At 38.4% G+C, this 7,697-nt stretch overlaps 1 pseudogene; it reads right to left on the reverse strand.

Annotated features, from left to right (window-relative positions):
• Window positions 1-6,016: 6,016 nt before the first annotated feature.
• On the reverse strand, window positions 6,017-7,139 carry LOC101702034 (arginine/serine-rich protein PNISR pseudogene; annotated as a pseudogene).
• Between the last annotated feature and the right edge of the window lie 558 nt (window positions 7,140-7,697).

The raw sequence follows: 7,697 nt of genomic DNA on the forward strand, positions 1-7,697 counted from the left end.
GTACTGACAGTTGGGAAGGGAAATGATATCTAAGTGCCAAGGCCTGGTTATTTCCTTCCTTGCAAAGGTAAGTTGAGTATTTTGATGTAATGGTCCATAAATCAGTGAAGGAAACAAATGCAATTAAAAACTAGTGAGAGAACAATTGAACAGAGCATTAGAAGACATCTCTGGACACCACACATGATGATCCTCTGTGTAGGACCCATACAGTGAAGAGTAGGGATGGTGTCCCGAAAGCCCTTTCCTGTGGGCTGGGAGGAGTGGGAGGGATGGTGGCCGGGAAGCCCCTTCCTCTGGACCAGGAGCAGTGGGATTGGCGGCTCAGGAGCCCCTACCTCTGCGCCGGGAGCAGCGGGACTCAGTACCTTGGTCTGGTGGTCTGGTGGTCTGGTGCCCTCTGCATCTTTGTAGTGTGGAACCAGGTGGCTGCCTGTCTGCAGCGGGGTGATTTGGCATCTTCCACATGACTGGGGACCTTGGTAGGCCGTGGGCAGACCTGCCTGTCTGTAGAGGGGAGATTTGGCGTGTTCTTTCCAGAAATACTGTTGAGATCTGTAAGGTGGGCTTATACCTAGTTCTCTCACTAACACTAATATATTGTTGAAAATTTTTCTAGACATATATTATACACTATAAAGAGTGATAGTTACCTTTAAAATTTTTGTACATATTAATTTATTTGAGGCCAGCATGTCTAACGTACTGTCAAACTGTAATTATGAGAGTACATATCACTTCTTATTCTTGCTTCTAAATACATCCAGAGGTTCCTCACTAAGTGTAACATTTGCTGTTTATATGAGATATTTTACCTTTACCAAGTTAAGTGAGTTCCCTCTAATTCCTATTTTTAAATGATTTTGCAAATAAATGGACATTTTGATTTATCAAATCCCTTTTTAATCCATCAATCAATATAACTATGAATTTTTCTTCGAGCTTACTAATGTAATTACACCAGTCAGTTTTCTGATGGTGAACTGTCCTTGAATCCATGAGGATAAGTGATGTGTTATCATGATACATGACTTTTCAAAACCTCACAATATGATTTACGTACCTATGAGCCAGTGCGCCTATCATCAACTTGCCAAGCTATGTTCTTATTACTTTTTGGAAAGAAGTGCTCACAGACTGAGACTAGCAGAAGTGTGAGTTGTACAGAGATAAACCCACCTCCACAGAGCAGCTTCATTTACAATAGTAAATCCATTTTTCTTTCCAAGAATCTTCTGCCTGCTGGCCATCTGAACAATCAAAAACTTCTACCTGGGCTCTAAAGAAAGCTGTGATATGCCATGTACACTATTAAATTTGAAATAAAGAAAGGGAAATTAGATATTGGTGGGCAGCTAAAAGTCTCTGACATAGAGTGGTTGATATTATTATGTATCTTCAATAAAAAAGTACTGGTGATAATGCGAAATCAGGAAGATGGCTGAGTACATAAACTCAGAAGTCTGTCTGTACTCTACCAAGAATGAACTATACATGTACTAGAAAAACTCCCACTTACAATAATAGCATGAACTATAGAACCAACAAAAAAGTCTAGTACACATATGCAAAATTTCAATGCAAAATCTCTAATTTGAAGAAAGCCATAGAAAATCTAACATAAATGAATGATATCTGCTTCTGTATGAAGACTTAATACTACAAAATACAGATAGTCTCATGTGAATATTCGAACTCAAAACAATAGCAATCCAAATCTAACAGACATTTTTGAAAGTTGTAATTGGGTTGATTTTAAACTTCACATGAAAGAAAAACTTTCTATGAATAACCAAAAAGGCTTTTGAAAAAGAAGTGAAGTAAAATGTGATTATTCTAATATATCAAAACATAAAGTAACTACAATTAAAAATTATGGTATTGCTATAGATAAAAATGTATCAATGAACCAAAATGTAGTACAAAATACAACTTCAGCATATGAGAATCTAGATATAAATTGTCAATTTCAAACAAATTAAAGAAAATATATACTACCACATAAATTATGTGGGACAAATGGCTATCCTAACAGGAAAAAGAAATACCATTTTATCTATTATGTATCATAAAGAAAAAATAATTCTTAAAATCTAAAGATGAAAAGTGTATTATACAAATGAGTTTGTCTTTTCCCTCTTGTGTCGGTATAAATAGGGGTAAAAATTGAAATAAGATAATAAATCCACAAAGTAAAGATGACTGCAAATAAAGAATTGTATTTTATGAAAGATGTCATCAATATTTATTCTAGGTACTGGAGATTGAACTTAGAATTTTGGAAATGAGCTACCTCGCAGCATCTTTGTTTTCATTTTGAGACAAGTTCTTACTAAGTTGCTAAGTTGCCCAGGCTGGGCCTGAGCTTCCCATCCTCCTGCCTCAGCCTTCTGGAATGCTGGGGCTGCAGGAATGCCCCATCATGCCTACCTGGCTCTGTCAGCAATATTTTGAAAGCTAGAAAGAGTCCTTTTCATTCTTCTCTTTTCCCCCTTTTTTCTTCCCCTTTCCTCCCTTCTTCCTTTTTTTTTCAATGTCCCTGCTAAGACTCTATTGCTTTTCTCTCACCAGCTCTCCCTTTGGTGCCCTCTACACACAGGACATCTGTTGCCATCAGCTTCTGAAAAAGCCAAAGGGAAGACAGTGGTGAGCTTTCAGCATAATGCTAGGTAGCTGAGTAGAGCTGAGAGCAGCACAACAGAGGAAACTGCCAATCATTCTCAGGAAAGAGGAAGACAGAGAGAAGAGAGAGAAGGAGAGGAAGAGGGAGAGAGAGAGGGAGAGGGAGAGAGAGAGAGAGCGACTCACTAGAGTTTTTCAGCCAATATGGTTGTGCTTTTATTAAACCTTCTGAAAATTAAAGTTTCTAAGTTATAAACCAGGACAAGTTCTGTCTTCCTTAAAGGTAAAGGAAAGATTAAAATCCTAACGACCATTGCAGGATGTGGTAGTAGAATTCCAAATGTGGAGAGCAGCCCAAGAATAAGCAACATCTCACTAGGAACTGGAGCAAAATTGTCTCCTTGCCCATACTCACATCATAGAATGAAACAGAGCATCCCAACAGTCTTCTGAGTTCCCTGGACTAGGAACTATTGCTCAAAGGGATGTGGAGAAAAGCAAATTGGAATGGAGAATTAGAGATGTAATTGTGTCTGTATGCCTACCAAGTAGGACACAAGGGCTCACCATTCAAAGTGGAATCAGTGAAGAACAGATTTAGTTCCCCTGAGAAATCAAAAGTTTGGCAAGCTCCTTCCCCTACCCCAGGGACAAGGAAAGCAAAATTCCATTTGCAAAATTGAAATGTAGTTCAAGGTGTTAGATGCAGAAATGACCAGTCAGAGGGGGAGGGAAAAGAAAAGAAATCTAATAAACAAAATATAATTAGTCCCTGGAGATTTCCTTCCTAAAGTTTGAGAAAGTTACCAACTCCAATTGCCCTGCCTTCAAATTTCAAACTTTCCCAGTTTTAACATCCTCTGAAGACAAGAATGGTTTTCTCCACTCTCCAGAGGCGAGTCAGGCCTTGTACAAAACATTTATTTAGGAACATGAATTATAAAACAAGTTTCCTTCAAACCTAAAGGTATGGTGGCTTGATATAATTCTCCTTTAGTGGAAATCTGGCTTCACAAACTCTGTTCTAGCTATTCAAATTAGGGAGACATAACTTTCCAAAGGATTTAAGTGTTCCCAACCTGCGATGGGCCTGAGCCTCCTAATGAATCAGCTCTAGATTCATAGCCTTAGTGTCTGCAGCCTGTGCCTTTTCTTTGCCAGATATCAGTGATCAGGGATCAGCTGTTTGTTTTTATACTCACTTTCTGCTTGGTGAACAATTCTTTGAAGTAGCATACCTGTCTAAACTGCTACCCACCGCTGCCCAGTTAGAGCTGGTCAGAATATAATGTAACTTCCCTAAGCCACAGTATCCACAGTCGTATGACAAATAGCTTGCTTAGCTGGTGCATGTTTTAAAAATATTCTTATAGTTTCAAGGTTATTTCCACTTGTATATATCAATAAATCATTTTTGTTATTTTTAAATTATCATTATAAAGCTATGTGCTTAAACTTCTGGGAGAGGGAAAATTTACGCCACTATCTTGATTCCATAATGTGAAAAACAGATATGCTATGGTTTAGAGGAATGCCTGCTTTTCTATAAATCATTAATTCTATGCAAAGAGTACTTTAAAATGACAATATAATGTTTGAGGTGCATGAAAATGATGGAAAGATAGATGCTATGGTAGCATCAAATGCAGGTATTTCTAATTGAAATAAAAATTTGGGTTGGCTGCTCATTGGAGCTGGGTTTACTTGATGCTCAATTTTCTAAGTGTTCTGTAGTAAGGAAGAGAAGAGGCAACATGACAATGTAGCCACGGCAAGAAGCAAATCAGGTGCATAGCAAAAGGAACAAGAGACTGCTGCCCACAGAGGAGTACAGACCCCGGGTTCCTGGCTTATTCTCTGGCTCATCTCTGCCATCTCCCCTTGTTCTTTGTGCTCTTTATACATTTTACTAAGCTTTCTTGTCTGATGTTTATATTTTTTAAGAACTGTTCCAAAGGTTCTTCTGAGTGAGGGATAAGCATTTATGATCATCTCCACTCTGCCTTGGCAATACATGATAATTCTTTTGAAGTATTTGCTATCTTTGATGAAACAGATTGTAATATGGTGGCTGAAGAACAGAAATTAATCTTGTGTTGAAGTAATTCAATAATGCTATGAATGTGCCTTAGCCATGTAGGTGTTTTAGTGTCTTCTATTTTGGGTTGGAAATTTTGGGGTTTTTGTAATATAAGTGAAGAAAAAATATTGTATGGGAAGGTTCTGAAGTTCACACTGTTCAGATATTCTGAGAATGTACTCATCACCCTGGTAATTCTATTTTGAGTAGGATTTTCATGCTGATAGACTCAGATTCTTGAAAACCTTCAATTAGTTTTAAGACAAAAAGTTTTTGAAAAAAATGTAATACAAAGAAATCCTATTAAGTAACTTGGAGCAGCATTTGGAAAAAGTATACCTATTTACAGATTAAATGAAAAAGATTCTGGTTTCACCTAGACAGCCACAATGTGCCTCTATAATGAGACAAGCCCTTAAAACTCATGGAAGTTTAAAAAACATCTTGGCATTCTTGCCACATCCTTCCTCAGCACTTATGACGGGGAGGGGTTGCTGATCTTGATCGGGACTTAGACTTGTGTTTGCGGCTGGGCTTCTTACCAGACCTTTGACATTTCTCCATGGATCGCGATCGACTATGTTTAGGCTTCTTAGCCTTCTTTGCCGCTTCTTGGAGATTCAGAACTGCTCCTTCCACTAGAATCACAGCCTGAATGCTTTTTACTATCTTGTCCAGAATCCTGTCTTATGATGTTAACAGATATAGAACCACTCCTTGAAAATGTTCTTTCACTTTCTCTTTTCCTCTTTAATCTATCTTCTTGACTACTGAACTTAAAAATCTTTTCTTCCCTTTTTTCTTTCTCTTTTCTTTTATCCTGTTCATGCTTCCTTTCTTTGTCTTTCTTTTTCCTATCTTTATCTATACTTCGACTCCTCTTCTTTTTCCTCTTTTGTTCTTTAACCTCCCCTTTATGCTTATAACTGCTCCCACTAAGATTTCCACATTGATCCTCAACTTTAGGCCTATCTCAACTCCTACTGCGACTGGAACGTTTGTTTCATCTAGCCCTTGAGCGACTTCTACTCCTACGTCTCTCTCAGCAAGGACTCTGATTTCGTCCTCTTTCTCTTTCAGGGCTATTTCTATTAGATCTTCTCCTGTCTCTGATCTTCACCTTAGCCCTACTGCTCTCTACTTTAATTCCGTGAGAGTAGCTTCTACTTCTGTTACATCTAGCTTTAATTGTTGGAGATCTACTCCTACTATGTCTCTTTTTTCTTTTAGGAGAAGACGACGGAGAAGAAGTGTGACTACTACCTGAGCTAGAACTGTAAGAAGAACTGGAGATAGTACTACTAGTACTCTGCTACTGCTACTGGAACTACCACTAGAACTTCCTGATCTACTCCTTCCTTGTTTCTCTTTTTCTTTATGGTCTTTTTTTGGTTCTAAAATGGATGTCATTTCATTTGGAGTTCTTTTCTTTTCATTAACCACATCACCATCTGCTTCTCTTGCTTCTAGAAGTGATAAACTATTTTGTTCTTTGTGGATAAATCCATTCATCTCTTTTGTAACCCTTTCTTACTGTTGCTTTTCTTCTTCCATCTTTTTATCATGTAGTAGCAGCTGTTCTTTTTCTTTTCTCCAAAAAGCTTCCTGTTTTTGCCAGATTCGGTGCCATAATTCCTCATCATCAGTGTCAGATGACTCAGAGCCTCTGTCACTCTGCTTATCTTCACTGGCTCCTGATCCATAACCACCTAGTCCACCAAGTCCAGTGAGGGAAGCCAGTGCACTGGACTGTGCCAGCTGTTTTACAGGAGCTTTTGTTGCTCCTGCAAAACTGTCCCAATGTGTGTCTTTGGCTGTATAATAAATTCCTTCATCTGTGACATCCAGAAGAATTTCAGTCAGAAGCATTTTTGTCAGCAACATCATTTGATACTCCTCTTCTTCAGTCATCTCTGGTTCACTCTGCTCTTCCTGAGGAACTGGAAATGGACTTCTGGTGACTTTTCCACTGATTGTAGCCTCAGTGTTTTCAGGATCTTCATCTTCTTCATCACTATCAAATTTACTTCTCTGAGAAAAACAAGAACCATTACCTCCTTCAGCCTCTTCTGTGGCCTTCTTTTATTTTTTGGACAATTGTAAACATTGTTGTTCTATCCTTTCTTTCTCTAATTTCTTTTGCTTTTCACATTCCATTTTTTTCAAGACCTTCATGAATTTAAGCTGGAAGAGTCCTACATTTTACTGCATCAATTTGAGGAGGCTCCTGCTTCACAGGAAGGGCAATAGGTGACTGCTGCTGATCCCTGAATGACGATGGTCTTTCTCTTCCATTCTGGGGAGGTGCTGGAGGTCCTGGTGGCCAATAAAGAGGATGAAATCCACCTTGTAGTGGACCAAAAGCAGCCCCATGCTGATAGTCAAACTGGTTCACTGGCCCCACTGCAAAATTATCGGGTGGTCCACCAAAGTTGTGATTTTTTCATATATTTATTTACTGCTTTTACTTCTTTGTCTGAGAAATGTCTGTTCATTTCAGATGCCCATTTTTGAATTGGGTCTTTGAATTTGGGGGGGAGGTCTGATTTTTTTCAGTTCTTTATATATTCTAGATAGTAGTCCTTTCTCTAAGGTGCAGCTGCTGAAAATTTTTTCTCAGATTGTAGGTTGTCCCTTAGCTCTGTTGGTGGTTTCTCTTGCAGTGCAGAAGCTTTTTAATAAGATGAGATCCCAGCTGAGATTCTTTATGCTAGTTCCCATGCTACTGAGGTTTTGTTCATAAAGTCTTTTCCTATGCCAATGTTTTCAAGAGTTCTACTTAATGTATCTTCCAGCAAATTTAATGTTTTTGTCTTAATATTTAGATCTTTAATCCACTTTGATCTTAGTTTAGTGCATGGTGATAGGTATGGATCTAGTTTTAATCTTTGCCAGGTTGAAATCCAGTTTTTCCAACACCTTTTATTAAAGAGGCTATCTTTCCTACAATGAAGGTGGTTGGCTCCTTTGTCAAAGATGAGGTGGCTGAGCATAT

This window comes from Heterocephalus glaber, unplaced genomic scaffold, assembly GCF_053883595.1.
Source record: "Heterocephalus glaber isolate CG9 unplaced genomic scaffold, H.glaber_assembly_v1.0 deba00000818, whole genome shotgun sequence".
NCBI lineage: Eukaryota > Metazoa > Chordata > Mammalia > Rodentia > Bathyergidae > Heterocephalus > Heterocephalus glaber.